Genomic DNA, 18048 nt, shown 5'->3' on the forward strand with positions numbered 1-18048 from the left:
ATGGAAAACCCTAGAATTATTGAACTTTGTGACCATCTCAAGCCCAGCCCACAAGTGACTGTAAAATGATGTCACAGGCAAGGGGGGCTAGCAAGAGCATAAGAGACAGTTCCTGTCTGGGGGGCTCAGTCAGTACTTAGGAGGGCATCATGAAGGGTGATGCTGGCCGATTCTAACATCTCTTGGAGACCCTCCCTCCCTAAGCTTGGACGTCACTTCTATGGCACGAGTTTAGTAAGTTTCACGTTTATACCTTTTATTTTATGTAACTGTCTATGCCGTAATGTGTATTGTTCCCTTTTGTAAATTCCTGTATATTCTTTAAACACTGCCTATTTTCGGATTAAATTTATAAAAATTTAAGAGTTTCTTTCCTTATGCTTTATATACGAATTCAAAACCCCGAAGGGCCTTATGCTATCCGAAACGGGTTCCCAGCTACCTGTAGAAAGTCTGGGTGGTGGCAGCGTAATTGTTATTGCATAGAATTATTGGAGTGCTATCATTAAGGGTACCGAGGTATATAAATATTCCATTAGCAGGAATCAGAGATATACATTTACCCTTGCTGTGAGACCTCCAATATTTGGCATTATCAGCTCAGCAGCCTCATCTTATGCATTGTCCTGCAGTACCAAAAGTGGCCTGCAGACAAGGGGGGCGCTAGAGAGTAGTTGTGTGTAACAAATCAGTGAACAGCTGCGGATTTCTGAGGGACTTCCCCGGCTGTTCGTGACAAATTGGTGGCAAGCGGTGGGATATATAAAGCATTAGTGATCTGGTTTGAGCAATCATCCCTGTCACTAAAAACTTGCAAAAGTTTTGAGGATCGAACTCAGTGTTTAAATATACCTGGAACAATACTGTACGTGTAGCAGTTACCCCCTCCCTTCTCTCTTGTTTTCTATCCTATCTTTTATTTGGCAATTATGGAGGCTGTGTCAGAAGCCTGGTATAATCAGCAGAAGAAGGAGGTTCTTTCTGCACTCTGCAGATCCAAGTTGATTGATGGCCATGGCAAAACGAGGCAGGACCTCATTAAAGAACTTTTACAATGGGACGCAGAGCATGTCCGTTCCCCCAGTGCTGAAGAAGGGGAGGCAAGCCAAGCCCAGGACGGGACTGCTGCAGAATCCCCACCATCAACTGCGAGCCAGAGCAGTGACCAGGGCAACATGGACTCCTACCTGCAAATGGCCCTACAACAGTTCACTGCCGAGGACCAGCAGGGACGGCTGGACCTCATTCAGCAATATCGAGAGGCTGAGAGAGCTGAGCGCCAGGCTCAGGCTGAGAGAGCCGAGCGAGAGGCTGAGAGAGCCGAGCGAGAGGCTGAGCGAGCCGAGCGAGAGCGCCAAGCCCAGAGAGACCATGAATTGAATATCCTCAAAGCCCGGCAGCAGACATCTTCCTCACTAAACGGTGAGTCCAATAATGCCAGCAGCTTTAAGCCCCGACCGGAGCACTTTCCTGTGATGGAAAAGGACGGGAATTTGGACACCTTTCTGAGGGGATTTGAAAAGACTTGCTTGCAGTACCAGTTGCCCTCAACACAATGGGCACAATACTTAACCCCAGGGCTGCGAGGCAAGGCCCTGGATGCGTTTGCCAGTCTCCCTCAAGAGCAGAGTGGAGACTATGGGGCCATAAAGCAGGCCCTAGTACGGAAGTATCAGCTGACTCCAGAGGTGTACCGAAAAAAATTCCGGACCCTCCAGCTCGGACCTCATGACAGCTACAGCGATTTGGAGGGTGGGCTCCAGCGCACCTTTGACCAGTGGATCCAAGGACTGTCCGTTACAACCTTTGAGGAGTTAAAGGACCTCATGGTGAAGGACCAACTCCTACATGTCTGTCCTGTGGAGGTTCGACAGTTTGTTATGGACCGAGAGCCCAAGGAGGCCTCAAAAGCAGCCCAGATTGCCGACGCCTATGTGGCCAACCGTGCATCGGAGGTGCGGAAGCCGTCCACCACTAGCTGGAAAGGGGGTAAGATGACAACTACAACCACCCCTGCCCCTACCAGCCGACCTCCCGTAGGTCCTGTTTCATCCACCAGTGCCCGGCCCACCTCTGACACTCGCAGGTGTTTTTCCTGCAACCTGCCTGGACACCTCAGCTCTGGTTGCCCAGAGAGGCAGAAGAGGAACCCCACATCCAAGGCCCAAGGGCCTACTGGAACTGTCCTGTTGGCAAGGAAGGCGGGTGGTAGGGCCTGCGAAAACCTACACCCCGTCACCGTAGGCGGAACCCCCACTGTGGGGCTCAAGGACACTGGGGCCGACAGAACACTGGTCCGCCCTGCACTGGTACCCCCTGAAAACTTTATCCCGGGAAAACTCCTGACTGTCGCCTTGGCGGGGGGTGTCCACCAATCCTTCCCAATGGCCCTGATTCCCCTCGACTGGGGTCCTGGGAGAGGGTGGAGGGAAGTGGGGGTGGATGAACATCTACCAACCAATGTTTTATTGGGGACTGATCTGGGGCGATTAGTTGCACAATTTCTCCCTGATGATCCTCCCGAATCCAAAAAGTCAGGTGATACAAATGTTGTTGATCAGTCATGTGATGCAAATGTTGTTAAATCATGTGATGCAAATGTTGTTGATAAGTCATGCGACCCGAATGCGGATATCCAGAACGTGATTACAAATGTTGTGCATGGTAATAAAGTGGAGGTTTGTACAGGGGAACTCAGCCATGCCACGCGGCAGGGTGACGTGGCTGAGGACAACCCCAAGGTAGCAAGTGTCTGTGCTGACAGAGATGGAGGCAGACATGAGAACCACGAGGACAGTGGCCAAATGCAGCTGAGCAGTGTCACAGCGGACAGTGACACAGCCAGTAGTACCTGTCAGGCTGATGGGGAAGAGTGGTTATTCCCCGGGGAGACAGCCTTCATCGGTGCTGTCACCCGCAGTCAGAGTGCCCAGAACGCAAATGAAACCCTGCCTTCTGACACCTCTTCACCCAGAGGGATAACGGAACTGGTGATGGACCCAGAGCAGGTCCCAGAGGGTCCCGGTGAGGTTGGAACCTTAACGTCACTTTTGGCTGCCTCTAGCCAAGAGTTTCAGGTGGCTCTACGAACTGATGCCAGTCTAGAGACGTTAAGGGACCTCGCAGAGAAGCCCTCCTCCGAGACCGATAAGGAGAGGGTATTCTGGGACCAGGGAAAGTTGTACCGGGAGACAATTCCCTGTAACCCCCAACAAGAGTGGCTGAAGGAAAAACAGCTGGTGGTGCCTCACCGCTTTAGGAGTGAGTTGCTGCGGATTGCCCATGAGATCCCACTCGCCGGACACTTGGGGGTTAGCAAAACCAAGGCCCGGCTGTCTCACCACTTCTATTGGCCCAAAATGGGGACAGATGTTGCCAACTACTGCCGCTCCTGTATCACATGTCAAAGAGTGGGAAAGTCAGGGCCTGCTCCCAAAGCTCCCCTGATCTCTTTGCCGGTGATAGAGGAGCCTTTCCAGAGGGTCGCTGTGGACATTGTCGGGCCTCTGGCCGTCCCCAGCAGCTCTGGAAAACGGTTCGTCCTTACTGTGGTAGACTATGCTACCCGGTATCCGGAGGCAGTGGCTCTGTCCTCAGTTAGAGCCGATAAGGTGGCAGATGCCCTCTTGACCATATTCTCCCGAGTAGGATTTCCCAGGGAGATGCTTACCGACCAGGGGACTCAGTTCATGTCTCGTCTAATGGAGGCTCTCTGTAAGAAAATGCAGGTGCGGCATCTGATATCAAGCGCTTATCACCCACAGACCAATGGTTTGTGTGAGCGATTTAATGGTACACTTAAGCAGATGCTTAAGATGCTGGTTGAGTCACATGGACGCGACTGGGAGCGGTATCTCTCACACCTGCTGTTTGCCTACAGAGAGGTACCACAGGCCTCAACGGGGTTTTCCCCCTTCGAGCTCCTGTATGGCAGACGAGTCCGGGGGCCTCTTGGTCTGGTAAGGGAATCCTGGGAAGAGGAACTGAATTCCCCAGAAGTGTCCGTTGTGGAGTATGTCATTCGGCTCCGTGACAAAATGCAGTCAATGACGCAGATGGTGCATGAGAATATGGCGCAAGCCCAGGCCAGCCAGAAGCGATGGTACGACCAACACACTCGAGAGCGGGTGTACGAAGTGGGTCAGAAGGTGTGGGTCCTAGTCCCAATGACCCAGAACAAGCTTCAGGTGGCCTGGGAGGGTCCATACCTGGTGCATCAGCGCCTCAATGACGTAAACTATGTGGTCACCATCGACCATGCCAGGAAGAGGCAAAAGGTCTTCCATGTCAACATGATGAAAGCTCATCATGACAGGGAAGCCTTTGCTCTTCCTGTGTGTAGTCTTCCCGAGGAAGGCAAAAGTGAAGTCTTGGTGGACTTGCTCGCCTCAGCCCGGGATGGAGGGTCTATCGAGGAGGCGGCATTCAACCCACAGCTATCCTTGGACCAAAAGTCCCAGCTGCGGGAGGTATTCCGGCCCTACCTGATGACCTTCACGAATGTCCCAGGGAAGACATCCCTAGCCACCCACCAGGTGGACACAGGGAGTCATTCCCCAGTTCGTCAACCCCCATACCGTGTCTCCCTAGAGGTACAAAAGGACATAAAAAGGGAGATCGATGAAATGCTAGTCCTGGGAGTGATCCAGAGGTCCAAAAGTGCATGGGCCTCGCCTGTAGTCTTGGTTCCAAAAAAGGACCGGACAACCCGGTTTTGTGTGGACTACAGGAGGCTAAATGCAATCACAGCACCCGATGCGTACCCAATGCCACGCATCGACGAGTTACTGGATTGCTTAGCCGGGGCCCAGTACCTGACCATCATGGACCTGAGTCGAGGGTACTGGCAGATTCCTATGTCCAAGGAAGCACAGGAAAGGTCCGCCTTCATCACCCCATTCGGGCTGTATGAATCCCTTGTCATGCCCTTTGGCATGAGAAATGCTCCTGCCACTTTCCAGCGATTGGTCGACCAGCTGCTCGAGGGACTAGGAGGGTTTGCAGTAGCTTACCTGGATGACATTGCCATCTTTAGTCCCACTTGGGAGGAACACCTGGGGCACCTGGAGCAGGTGCTCAGGCGGATCCAAAGCGCTGGTCTGACTATAAAGCCAGGGAAGTGTCAGATCGGCATGACTGAGGTACAGTACCTTGGACACAGAGTGGGTGGCGGGACCCTGAAACCAGAGCCAGGGAAGGTTGATGCCATCACCTCCTGGCCTACCCCCAAGTCAAAGAAGCAGGTGATGTCCTTCTTGGGTACGGCAGGGTACTATAGGAAGTTCGTTCCTAACTATAGTGCTCTTGCTAAGCCGTTGACGGGCCTCACCAAAAAGAAGCTACCGCAAGTAGTCACCTGGACAGATGACTGTGAACGGTCCTTCAGGGCACTAAAAGCTGCCCTCGCCAGTTCCCCAATCCTACAAGCTCCGGACTTCACCCGACGGTTCATAGTTCAGACAGATGCCAGTGCGTTTGGCCTTGGTGCAGTACTCAGCCAGGTAAATGGGAAGGGAGAAGAGCATCCGGTGATGTTTCTCAGCCGCAAGCTCTTATCCCGGGAAGTGGCCTACGCCACTGTGGAGAAGGAGTGCCTCTCTATAGTGTGGGCCCTGCGGAAACTGCAGCCCTACCTATATGGACGCAACTTCACCATAGTGACAGACCACAACCCTCTCAGCTGGCTACATCGGGTGGCCGGCGACAATGGTAAGCTACTGCGGTGGAGCTTGGCACTACAGCAGTATGACTTTACCATTCAACACAGGAAGGGTGTTGAGCATGGCTACGCTGATGGGCTGACCCGGCAGGGGGATGCCAGCGAGGTAGGCTTAGGAGACGATTGGCAAATCAATCTCCCATGCTACCTCAAAAAGGGGGAGGTGTCATGTAGAACTGTTGAAGGGTCTTCATCCCCCTCTTCTTCACCAGCCACAGGTCGTCATGGCGATTATCTGATTGGCCTGGAAGCTTAAGGTATTTATGACTTTGGGTGATGGTAGAACTAAAGCCAAAAGCTGCAGAGAAAGACAATTCTTTGTAATATTGGCGGGAAAACTCCCAAAGCAGGTTTTGAAGTGCAACTTTAATGCTAGAAAGATGAAAAACACATTGCCAGAATCCCTGCGTCGTGCGGAACCCAGCGCACCGTCTCACCCGACGGGGAGATCGTCAGAATCACGACCAATTAGTATTGGCCAGTAAAATTGTACTAGAGGCGTAGTGTTTGGTATCAATGTAACTGTAAAATCGAGATATTAAATATGACGCTAATATCTTTCACCTGTGTGACCCAGGAGCAAAGATATGGAAAACCCTAGAATTATGGAACTTTGTGACCATCTCAAGCCCAGCCCACAAGTGACTGTAAAATGATGTCACAGGCAAGGGGGGCTAGCAAGAGCATAAGAGACAGTTCCTGTCTGGGGGGCTCAGTCAGTACTTAGGAGGGCATCATGAAGGGTGATGCTGGCCGATTCTAACATCTCTTGGAGACCCTCCCTCCCTAAGCTTGGACGTCACTTCTATGGCACGAGTTTAGTAAGTTTCACGTTTATACCTTTTATTTTATGTAACTGTCTATGCCGTAATGTGTATTGTTCCCTTTTGTAAATCCCTGTATATTCTTTAAACACTGCCTATTTTCGGATTAAATATATAAAAATTTAAGAGTTTCTTTCCTTATGCTTTATATACGAATCCAAAACCCCGAAGGGCCTTATGCTATCCGAAACGGGTTCCCAGCTACCTGTAGAAAGTCTGGGTGGTGGGTGGTGGCAGCGTAATTGTTATTGCATAGAATTATTGGAGTGCTATCATTAAGGGTACCGAGGTATATAAATATTCCATTAGCAGGAATCAGAGATATACATTTACCCTTGCTGTGAGACCTCCAATATTTGGCATTATCAGCTCAGCAGCCTCATCTTATGCATTGTCCTGCAGTACCAAAAGTGGCCTGCAGACAAGGGGGGCGCTAGAGAGTAGTCGTGTGTAACAAATCAGTGAACAGCTGCGGATTTCTGAGGGACTTCCCCGGCTGTTCGTGACAGTCAGTCTGTCAGTCTCAATGGGGAGATAAGGTATGCAACACCAGTGACTATGTAAGGGGAATACATGAAATAGCAGAAACTGCTGTGTGAATACTGACTTGAAAAATCCAATAGCTACATGTAAGAGTGAAAATGTGAAAAATGGAATCTGCATTACTGCCATGAACATATGAATAAAGAGAAATTTAGCTACTGAATTGATCAATGCAATAGAGCCCCAACACTACGCCAAAGTATTTCTCTACGTTGGGGTCCCTAGCTTGTGTGTGTCCTCTCATGCAGTTAAAAAACTTACCGTGTATGGGAAGCTGAGACCCAGGCTATATATGCGTATGATATGGATTGGCAATAGGTGTGTGGGGAGGGTTCACAAACGAAAAAAACTACTAACAATAACAAATAACGTTTGGAACACCATTCTAAGTCTGAACTGGGTGCAAAAACCTAAAAAAACATCACTATGGGGAGATAAGGTATGCAACACCAGTGACTATGTAAGGGGAATACATGAAATAGCAGAAACTGCTGTGTGAATACTGACTTGAAAAATCCAATAGCTACATGTAAGAGTGAAAATGTGAAAAATGGAATCTGCATTACTGCCATGAACATATGAATAAAGAGAAATTTAGCTACTGAATTGATCAATGCAATAGAGCCCCAACACTACGCCAAAGTATTTCTCTACGTTGGGGTCCCTAGCTTGTGTGTGTCCTCTCATGCAGTTAAAAAACTTACCGTGTATGGGAAGCTGAGACCCAGGCTATATATGCGTATGATATGGACTGGCAATAGGTGTGTGGGGAGGGTTCACAAACGAAAAAAACTACTAACAATAACAAATAACGTTTGGAACACCATTCTAAGTCTGAACTGGGTGCAAAAACCTAAAAAAACATCACTATGGGGAGATAAGGTATGCAACACCAGTGACTATGTAAGGGGAATACATGAAATAGCAGAAACTGCTGTGTGAATACTGACTTGAAAAATCCAATAGCTACATGTAAGAGTGAAAATGTGAAAAATGGAATCTGCATTACTGCCATGAACATATGAATAAAGAGAAATTTAGCTACTGAATTGATCAATGCAATAGAGCCCCAACACTACGCCAAAGTATTTCTCTACGTTGGGGTCCCTAGCTTGTGTGTGTCCTCTCATGCAGTTAAAAAACTTACCGTGTATGGGAAGCTGAGACCCAGGCTATATATGCGTATGATATGGATTGGCAATAGGTGTGTGGGGAGGGTTCACAAACGAAAAAAACTACTAACAATAACAAATAACGTTTGGAACACCATTCTAAGTCTGAACTGGGTGCAAAAACCTAAAAAAACATCACTATGGGGAGATAAGGTATGCAACACCAGTGACTATGTAAGGGGAATACATGAAATAGCAGAAACTGCTGTGTGAATACTGACTTGAAAAATCCAATAGCTACATGTAAGAGTGAAAATGTGAAAAATGGAATCTGCATTACTGCCATGAACATATGAATAAAGAGAAATTTAGCTACTGAATTGATCAATGCAATAGAGCCCCAACACTACGCCAAAGTATTTCTCTACGTTGGGGTCCCTAGCTTGTGTGTGTCCTCTCATGCAGTTAAAAATCCAATAGCTCTTACATGTAGCTATTGGATTTTTCAAGTCAGTATTCACACAGCAGTTTCTGCTATTTCATGTATTCCCCTTACATAGTCACTGGTGTTGCATACCTTATCTCCCCATAGTGATGTTTTTTTAGGTTTTTGCACCCAGTTCAGACTTAGAATGGTGTTCCAAACGTTATTTGTTATTATTTATAGTCTGTCAGTCTCAGTCTGTCAGTCTCAGTCTCAGTCACTTCAGTCAGAGTCAGTCTGTCAGTCTCAGTCTCAGTCAGTCAGTCAGAGTCAGTCTGTCAGTCTCAGTCTCAGTCAGTCAGAGTCAGTCTGTCAGAGTCAGTCTGTCAGTCTCAGTCTCAGTCAGTCAGTCAGTCAGAGTCAGTCTGTCAGAGTCAGTCTGTCAGTCTCAGTCTCAGTCAGTCAGTCAGAGTCAGTCTGTCAGTCTCAGTCTCAGTCAGTCAGTCAGAGTCAGTCTGTCAGAGTCAGTCTGTCAGTCTCAGTCTCAGTCAGTCAGTCAGAGTCTCAGTCAGTCAGATTCAGTCTGTCAGTCTCAGTCTCAGTCAGTCAGTCAGAGTCAGTCTGTCAGTCTCAGTCTCAATCAGTCAGTCAGAGTCAGTCTGTCAGTCTCAGTCAGTCAGTCAGAGTCAGTCTGTCAGTCTCAATCTCAGTCAGTCAGTCAGAGTCTCAGTCAGTCAGAGTCAGTCTGTCAGTCTCAGTCTCAGTCAGTCAGTCAGAGTCAGTCAGTCAGAGTCAGTCTGTCAGTCTCAGTCTCAGTCAGTCAGTCAGAGTCTCAGTCAGTCAGAGTCAGCCTGTCAGTCTCAGTCTCAGTCAGTCAGTCAGAGTCAGTCAGTCAGAGTCAGTCTGTCAGAGTCAGTCTGTCAGTGTCAGTCAGTCAGTCAGAGTCAGTCTGTCAGTCTCAGTCTGTCAGTCTCAGTCTGTCAGTCTCAGTCAGTCAGTCAGAGTCAGTCTGTCAGAGTCAGTCTGTCAGTCTCAGTCTCAGTCAATCAGTCAGAGTCAGTCTGTCAGTCTCAGTCTCAGTCAGTCAGTCAGAGTCAGTCTGTCAGTCTCAGTCTGTCAGTCTCAGTCTCAGTCACTTCAGTCAGAGTCAGTCTGTCAGTCTCAGTCTCAGTCAGTCAGTCAGAGTCAGTCTGTCAGTCTCAGTCTCAGTCAGTCAGTCAGAGTCAGCCTGTCAGTCTCAGTCTGTCAGTCTCAGTCAGTCAGTCAGAGTCAGTCTGTCAGTCTCAGTCTCAGTCAGTCTGTCAGAGTCAGTCTGTCAGTCTCAGTCAGTCAGTCAGTCAGAATCAGTCTGTCAGTCTCAGTCTCAGTCAGTCAGTCAGAGTCTCAGTCAGTCAGAGTCTCAGTCAGTCAGAGTCTCAGTCAGTCAGAGTCAGTCTGTCAGTCTCAGTCTCAGTCAGTCAGTCAGAGTCAGTCTGTCAGAGTCAGTCTGTCAGTCTCAGTCTCAGTCAGTCAGTCAGAGTCAGTTTGTCAGTCTCAGTCAGTCTGTCAGTCTCAGTCTGTCAGTCTCAGTCTCTGTCAGTCTGTCAGAGTTAGTCTGTCAGTCTCAGTCTGTCAGTCTCAGTCTCAGTCTGTCAGTCTCAGTCTCAGTCAGTCAGTCTCAGTCAATCAGTCAGAGTCAGTCTGTCAGAGTCAGTCTGTCAGTCTCAGTCTCAGTCAGTCAGTCAGAGTCAGTCTGTCAGTCTCAGTCTCAGTCAGTCAGTCAGAGTCAGTCTGTCAGTCTCAGTCTCAGTCAGTCAGAGTCAGTCTGTCAGTCTCAGTCTCAGTCAGTCAGAGTCAGTTTGTCAGAGTCAGTCTGTCAGTCTCAGTCTCAGTCAGTCAGTCAGAGTCAGTCTGTCAGAGTCAGTCTCAGTCAGTCAGTAAGAGTCAGTCTGTCAGTCTCAGTCTCAGTCAGTCAGTAAGAGTCTCAGTCAGTCAGAGTCAGTCTGTCAGTCTCAGTCTCAGTCAGTCAGTCAGAGTCAGTCTGTCAGAGTCAGTCTGTCAGTCTCAGTCTCAGTCAGTCAGTCAGAGTCAGTCTGTCAGTCTCAGTCTCAGTCAGTCAGTAAGAGTCTCAGTCAGTCAGAGTCAGTCTGTCAGTCTCAGTCTCAGTCAGTCAGTCAGAGTCAGTCTGTCAGAGTCAGTCTGTCAGTCTCAGTCTCAGTCAGTCAGTCAGAGTCAGTCTGTCAGTCTCAGTCTCAGTCAGTCAGTCTCAGTCAGTCAGTCAGAGTCAGTCTGTCAGAGTCAGTCTGTCAGTCTCAGTCTCAGTCAGTCAGTCAGAGTCAGTCTGTCAGTCTCAGTCTCAGTCAGTCAGTCAGAGTCAGTCTGTCAGAGTCAGTCTGTCAGTCTCAGTCTCAGTCAGTCAGTCAGAGTCAGTCTGTCAGTCTCAGTCTCAGTCAGTCAGTCAGAGTCAGTCTGTCAGTCTCAGTCTCAGTCAGTCAGTCAGTCAGAGTCAGTCTGTCAGTCTCAGTCTCAGTCAGTCAGTCAGAGTCAGTCTGTCAGTCTCAGTCTGTCAGTCTCAGTCTCAGTCACTTCAGTCAGAGTCAGTCTGTCAGTCTCAGTCTCAGTCAGTCAGTCAGAGTCAGTCTGTCAGAGTCATTCTGTCAGTCTCAGTCTCAGTCAGTCAGTCAGAGTCAGTCTGTCAGAGTCAGTATGTCAGTCTCAGTCTCAGTCAGTCAGTCAGAGTCAGTCTGTCAGTCTCAGTCTCAGTCAGTCAGAGTCAATCTGTCAGAGTCAGTCTGTCAGTCTCAGTCTCAGTCAGTCAGTCAGAGTCTCAGTCAGTCAGAATCAGTCTGTCAGTCTCAGTCTCAGTCAGTCAGTCAGAGTCAGTCTGTCAGTCTCAGTCTCAGTCAGTCAGTCAGAGTCAGTCTGTCAAAGTCAGTCTGTCAGTCTCAGTCAGTCAGTCAGAGTCAGTCTGTCAGTCTCAGTCTCAGTCAGTCAGTCAGAGCCTCAGTCAGTCAGAGTCAGTCTGTCAGTATCAGTCTCAGTCAGTCAGTCAGAGTCAGTCTGTCAGTCTCAGTCTCAGTCAGTCAGTCAGAGTCTCAGTCAGTCAGATTCAGTCTGTCAGTCTCAGTCTCAGTCAGTCAGTCAGAGTCAGTCTGTCAGTCTCAGTCTCAGTCAGTCAGTCAGAGTCAGTCTGTCAGAGTCAGTCTGTCAGTCTCAGTCTCAGTCAGTCAGTCAGAGTCAGTCTGTCAGAGTCAGTCTGTCAGTCTCAGTCTCAGTCAGTCAGTCAGTCAGAGTCAGTCTGTCAGTCTCAGTCTCAGTCAGTCAGTCAGAGTCAGTCTGTCAGTCTCAGTCTGTCAGTCTCAGTCTCAGTCACTTCAGTCAGAGTCAGTCTGTCAGTCTCAGTCTCAGTCAGTCAGTCAGAGTCAGTCTGTCAGAGTCATTCTGTCAGTCTCAGTCTCAGTCAGTCAGTCAGAGTCAGTCTGTGAGAGTCAGTATGTCAGTCTCAGTCTCAGTCAGTCAGGCAGAGTCAGTCTGTCAGTCTCAGTCTCAGTCAGTCAGACAGAGTCAGTCTGTCAGTCTCAGTCTCAGTCAGTCAGTCAGAGTCTCAGTCAGTCAGATTCAGTCTGTCAGTCTCAGTCTCAGTCAGTCAGTCAGAGTCAGTCTGTCAGTCTCAGTCTCAGTCAGTCAGTCAGAGTCAGTCTGTCAGTCTCAGTCTCAGTCAGTCAGTCAGAGTCAGTCTGTCAGTCTCAGTCTCAGTCAGTCAGTCAGAGTCAGTCTGTCAGTTTCAGTCTCAGTCAGTCAGTCAGAGTCTCAGTCAGTCAGAGTCAGTCTGTCAGTCTCAGTCAGTCAGTCAGAGTCAGTCTGTCAGTCTCAGTCTCAGTCAGTCAGAGTCAGTCTGTCAGTCTCAGTCTCAGTCAGTCAGTCAGAGTCAGTTTGTCAGAGTCAGTCTGTCAGTCTCAGTCTCAGTCAGTCAGTCAGAGTCAGTCTGTCAGAGTCAGTCTCAGTCAGTCAGTAAGAGTCAGTCTGTCAGTCTCAGTCTCAGTCAGTCAGTAAGAGTCTCAGTCAGTCAGAGTCAGTCTGTCAGTCTCAGTCTCAGTCAGTCAGTCAGAGTCAGTCTGTCAGAGTCAGTCTGTCAGTCTCAGTCTCAGTCAGTCAGTCAGAGTCAGTCTGTCAGTCTCAGTCTCAGTCAGTCAGTCTCAGTCAGTCAGTCAGAGTCAGTCTGTCAGAGTCAGTCTGTCAGTCTCAGTCTCAGTCAGTCAGTCAGAGTCAGTCTGTCAGTCTCAGTCTCAGTCAGTCAGTCAGAGTCAGTCTGTCAGAGTCAGTCTGTCAGTCTCAGTCTCAGTCAGTCAGTCAGAGTCAGTCTGTCAGTCTCAGTCTCAGTCAGTCAGTCAGAGTCAGTCTGTCAGAGTCAGTCTGTCAGTCTCAGTCTCAGTCAGTCAGTCAGTCAGAGTCAGTCTGTCAGTCTCAGTCTCAGTCAGTCAGTCAGAGTCAGTCTGTCAGTCTCAGTCTGTCAGTCTCAGTCTCAGTCACTTCAGTCAGAGTCAGTCTGTCAGTCTCAGTCTCAGTCAGTCAGTCAGAGTCAGTCTGTCAGAGTCATTCTGTCAGTCTCAGTCTCAGTCAGTCTGTCAGAGTCAGTCTGTCAGAGTCAGTATGTCAGTCTCAGTCTCAGTCAGTCAGTCAGAGTCAGTCTGTCAGTCTCAGTCTCAGTCAGTCAGAGTCAATCTGTCAGAGTCAGTCTGTCAGTCTCAGTCTCAGTCAGTCAGTCAGAGTCTCAGTCAGTCAGAATCAGTCTGTCAGTCTCAGTCTCAGTCAGTCAGTCAGAGTCAGTCTGTCAGTCTCAGTCTCAGTCAGTCAGTCAGAGTCAGTCTGTCAAAGTCAGTCTGTCAGTCTCAGTCAGTCAGTCAGAGTCAGTCTGTCAGTCTCAGTCTCAGTCAGTCAGTCAGAGCCTCAGTCAGTCAGAGTCAGTCTGTCAGTATCAGTCTCAGTCAGTCAGTCAGAGTCAGTCTGTCAGTCTCAGTCTCAGTCAGTCAGTCAGAGTCTCAGTCAGTCAGATTCAGTCTGTCAGTCTCAGTCTCAGTCAGTCAGTCAGAGTCAGTCTGTCAGTCTCAGTCTCAGTCAGTCAGTCAGAGTCAGTCTGTCAGAGTCAGTCTGTCAGTCTCAGTCTCAGTCAGTCAGTCAGAGTCAGTCTGTCAGAGTCAGTCTGTCAGTCTCAGTCTCAGTCAGTCAGTCAGTCAGAGTCAGTCTGTCAGTCTCAGTCTCAGTCAGTCAGTCAGAGTCAGTCTGTCAGTCTCAGTCTGTCAGTCTCAGTCTCAGTCACTTCAGTCAGAGTCAGTCTGTCAGTCTCAGTCTCAGTCAGTCAGTCAGAGTCAGTCTGTCAGAGTCATTCTGTCAGTCTCAGTCTCAGTCAGTCAGTCAGAGTCAGTCTGTCAGAGTCAGTATGTCAGTCTCAGTCTCAGTCAGTCAGGCAGAGTCAGTCTGTCAGTCTCAGTCTCAGTCAGTCAGTCAGAGTCAGTCTGTCAGTCTCAGTCTCAGTCAGTCAGTCAGAGTCTCAGTCAGTCAGATTCAGTCTGTCAGTCTCAGTCTCAGTCAGTCAGTCAGAGTCAGTCTGTCAGTCTCAGTCTCAGTCAGTCAGTCAGAGTCAGTCTGTCAGTCTCAGTCTCAGTCAGTCAGTCAGAGTCAGTCTGTCAGTCTCAGTCTCAGTCAGTCAGTCAGAGTCAGTCTGTCAGTTTCAGTCTCAGTCAGTCAGTCAGAGTCTCAGTCAGTCAGAGTCAGTCTGTCAGTCTCAGTCTCAGTCAGTCAGTCAGAGTCAGTCTGTCAGTCTCAGTCTCAGTCAGTCAGAGTCAGTCTGTCAAAGTCAGTCTATCAGTCTCAGTCAGTCAGTCAGAGTCAGTCTGTCAGTCTCAGTCTCAGTCAGTCAGTCAGAGTCTCAGTCAGTCAGATTCAGTCTGTCAGTCTCAGTCTCAGTCAGTCAGTCAGAGTCAGTCTGTCAGACTCAGTCTCAGTCAGTCAGTCAGAGTCAGTCTGTCAGAGTCAGTTTGTCAGTCTCAGTCTCAGTCAGTCAGTCAGAGTCAGTCTGTCAGAGTCAGTCTGTCAGTCTCAGTCTCAGTCAGTCAGTCAGTCAGAGTCAGTCTGTCAGTCTCAGTCTCAGTCAGTCAGTCAGAGTCAGTCTGTCAGTCTCAGTCTGTCAGTCTCAGTCACTTCAGTCAGAGTCAGTCTGTCAGTCTCAGTCTCAGTCAGTCAGTCAGAGTCAGTCTGTCAGAGTCATTCTGTCAGTCTCAGTCTCAGTCAGTCAGTCAGAGTCAGTCTGTCAGAGTCAGTATGTCAGTCTCAGTCTCAGTCAGTCAGGCAGAGTCAGTCTGTCAGTCTCAGTCTCAGTCAGTCAGTCAGAGTCAGTCTGTCAGTCTCAGTCTCAGTCAGTCAGTCAGAGTCTCAGTCAGTCAGATTCAGTCTGTCAGTCTCAGTCTCAGTCAGTCAGTCAGAGTCAGTCTGTCAGTCTCAGTCTCAGTCAGTCAGTCAGAGTCAGTCTGTCAGTCTCAGTCTCAGTCAGTCAGTCAGAGTCAGTCTGTCAGTCTCAGTCTCAGTCAGTCAGTCAGAGTCAGTCTGTCAGTTTCAGTCTCAGTCAGTCAGTCAGAGTCTCAGTCAGTCAGAGTCAGTCTGTCAGTCTCAGTCTCAGTCAGTCAGTCAGAGTCAGTCTGTCAGTCTCAGTCTCAGTCAGTCAGAGTCAGTCTGTCAAAGTCAGTCTGTCAGTCTCAGTCAGTCAGAGTCAGTCTGTCAGTCTCAGTCTCAGTCAGTCAGTCAGAGCCTCAGTCAGTCAGAGTCAGTCTGTCAGTCTCAGTCTCAGTCAGTCAGTCAGAGTCAGTCTGTCAGTCTCAGTCAGTCTGTCAGAGTCAGTCTGTCAGAGTCAGTCTGTCAGTCTCAGTCTCAGTCAGTCAGTCAGAGTCAGTCTGTCAGAGTCAGTCTGTCAGTCTCAGTCTCAGTCAGTCAGTCAGAGTCAGTCTGTCAGTCTCAGTCTCAGTCAGTCAGTCAGAGTCAGTCTGTCAGTCTCAGTCTCAGTCAGTCAGTCAGAGTCAGTCTGTCAGTTTCAGTCTCAGTCAGTCAGTCAGAGTCTCAGTCAGTCAGAGTCAGTCTGTCAGTCTCAGTCTCAGTCAGTCAGTCAGAGTCAGTCTGTCAGTCTCAGTCTCAGTCAGTCAGAGTCAGTCTGTCAAAGTCAGTCTGTCAGTCTCAGTCAGTCAGAGTCAGTCTGTCAGTCTCAGTCTCAGTCAGTCAGTCAGAGCCTCAGTCAGTCAGAGTCAGTCTGTCAGTCTCAGTCTCAGTCAGTCAGTCAGAGTCAGTCTGTCAGTCTCAGTCAGTCAGTCAGAGTCAGTCTGTCAGAGTCAGTCTGTCAGTCTCAGTCTCAGTCAGTCTGTCAGAGTCAGTCTGTCAGACTCAGTCTGTCAGTCTCAGTCTCAGTCTCAGTCAGTCAGTCAGAGTCAGTCTGTCAGTCTCAGTCTCAGTCAGTCAGTCAGAGTCAGTCTGTCAGAGTCAGTCTGTCAGTCTCAGTCTCAGTCAGTCAGTCAGAGTCAGTCTGTCAGTCTCAGTCTCAGTCAGTCAGTCAGAGTCAGTCTGTCAGAGTCAGTCTGTCAGTCTCAGTCTCAGTCAGTCAGTCAGAGTCAGTCTGTCAGTCTCAGTCTCAGTCAGTCAGTCAGAGTCTCAGTCAGTCAGAGTCAGTCAGTCAGTCTCAGTCTCAGTCAGTCAGTCAGAGTCAGTCTGTCAGAGTCAGTCTGTCAGTCTCAGTCAGTCAGAGTCAGTCTGTCAGTCTCAGTCTCAGTCAGTCAGTCAGAGTCAGTCTGTCAGTCTCAGTCTGTCAGTCTCAGTCTCAGTCAGTCAGTCAGAGTCAGTCTGTCAGTCTCAGTCTCAGTCAGTCAGTCAGAGTCAGTCTGTCAGAGTCAGTCTGTCAGTCTCAGTCTCAGTCAGTCTGTCAGAGTCAGTCTGTCAGTCTCAGTCTCAGTCAGTCAGTCAGAGTCAGTCTGTCAGTCTCAGTCTCAGTCAGTCTGTCAGAGTCAGTCTGTCAGTCTCAGTCTGTCAGTCTCAGTCTCAATCAGTCAGTCAGAGTCAGTCTGTCAGAGTCAGTCTGTCAGTCTCAGTCTCAGTCAGTCAGTCAGAGTCAGTCTGTCAGAGTCAGTCTGTCAGTCTCAGTCTCAGTCAGTCAGTCAGAGTCAGTCTGTCAGTCTCAGTCTGTCAGTCTCAGTCTCAGTCAGTCAGTCAGAGTCAGTCTGTCAGTCTCAGTCTGTCAGTCTCAGTCTCAGTCAGTCTGTCAGAGTCAGTCTGTCAGTCTCAGTCTCAGTCTGTCAGTCTCAGTCTCAGTCAGTCAGTCAGAGTCAGTCTGTCAGAGTCAGTCTGTCAGTCTCAGTCTCAGTCAGTCTGTCAGAGTCAGTCTGTCAGTCTCAGTCTCAGTCAGTCAGTCAGAGTCAGTCTGTCAGAGTCAGTCTGTCAGAGTCAGTCTGTCAGTCTCAGTCTCAGTCAGTCAGTCAGAGTCAGTCTGTCAGAGTCAGTCTGTCAGTCTCAGTCTCAGTCAGTCAGTCAGAGTCTCAGTCAGTCAGAGTCAGTCTGTCAGTCTCAGTCTCAGTCAGTCAGTCAGAGTCAGTCTGTCGGAGTCAATCTGTCAGTCTCAGTCTCAGTCAGTCAGTCAGAGTCAGTCTGTCAGTCTCAGTCAGTCAGTCTCAGTCTCAGTCAGTCAGTCAGAGTCAGTCTGTCAGAGTCAGTCTGTCAGTCTCAGTCAGTCAGTCAGAGTCAGTCTGTCAGTCTCAGTCTCAGTCAGTCAGTCAGAGTCAGTCTGTCAGTCTCAGTCTCAGTCAGTCAGTCAGAGTCAGTCTGTCAGTTTCAGTCTCAGTCAGTCAGTCAGAGTCTCAGTCAGTCAGAGTCAGTCTTTCAGTCTCAGTCTCAGTCAGTCAGTCAGAGTCAGTCTGTCAGTCTCAGTCTCAGTCAGTCAGTCAGAATCAGTCTGTCAGAGTCAGTCTGTCAGTCTCAGTCTCAGTCAGTCAGTCAGAGTCAGTCTGTCAGTCTCAGTCTCAGTCAGTAAGTCAGAATCAGTCTGTCAGTTTCAGTCTCAGTCAGTCAGAGTCTCAGTCAGTCAGAGTCAGTCTGTCAGTCTCAGTCTCAGTCAGTCTGTCAGAGTCAGTCTGTCAGAGTCAGTCTGTCAGAGTCAGTCTGTCAGAGTCAGTCTGTCAGTCTCAGTCTCAGTCAGTCAGTCAGAGTCAGTCTGTCAGAGTCAGTCTGTCAGTCTCAGTCTCAGTCAGTCAGTCAGAGTCAGTCTGTCAGAGTCAGTCTGTCAGTCTCAGTCTCAGTCAGTCAGTCAGAGTCAGTCTGTCAGTCTCAGTCTGTCAGTCTCAGTCTCAGTCAGTCAGTCAGAGTCAGTCTGTCAGTCTCAGTCCCAGTCAGTCTGTCAGTCTCAGTCTGTCAGTCTCAGTC

The sequence above is a fragment of the Anomaloglossus baeobatrachus genome, chromosome 1 (genome assembly GCF_048569485.1).
Source record: "Anomaloglossus baeobatrachus isolate aAnoBae1 chromosome 1, aAnoBae1.hap1, whole genome shotgun sequence".
NCBI classification, from domain to species: domain Eukaryota; kingdom Metazoa; phylum Chordata; class Amphibia; order Anura; family Aromobatidae; genus Anomaloglossus; species Anomaloglossus baeobatrachus.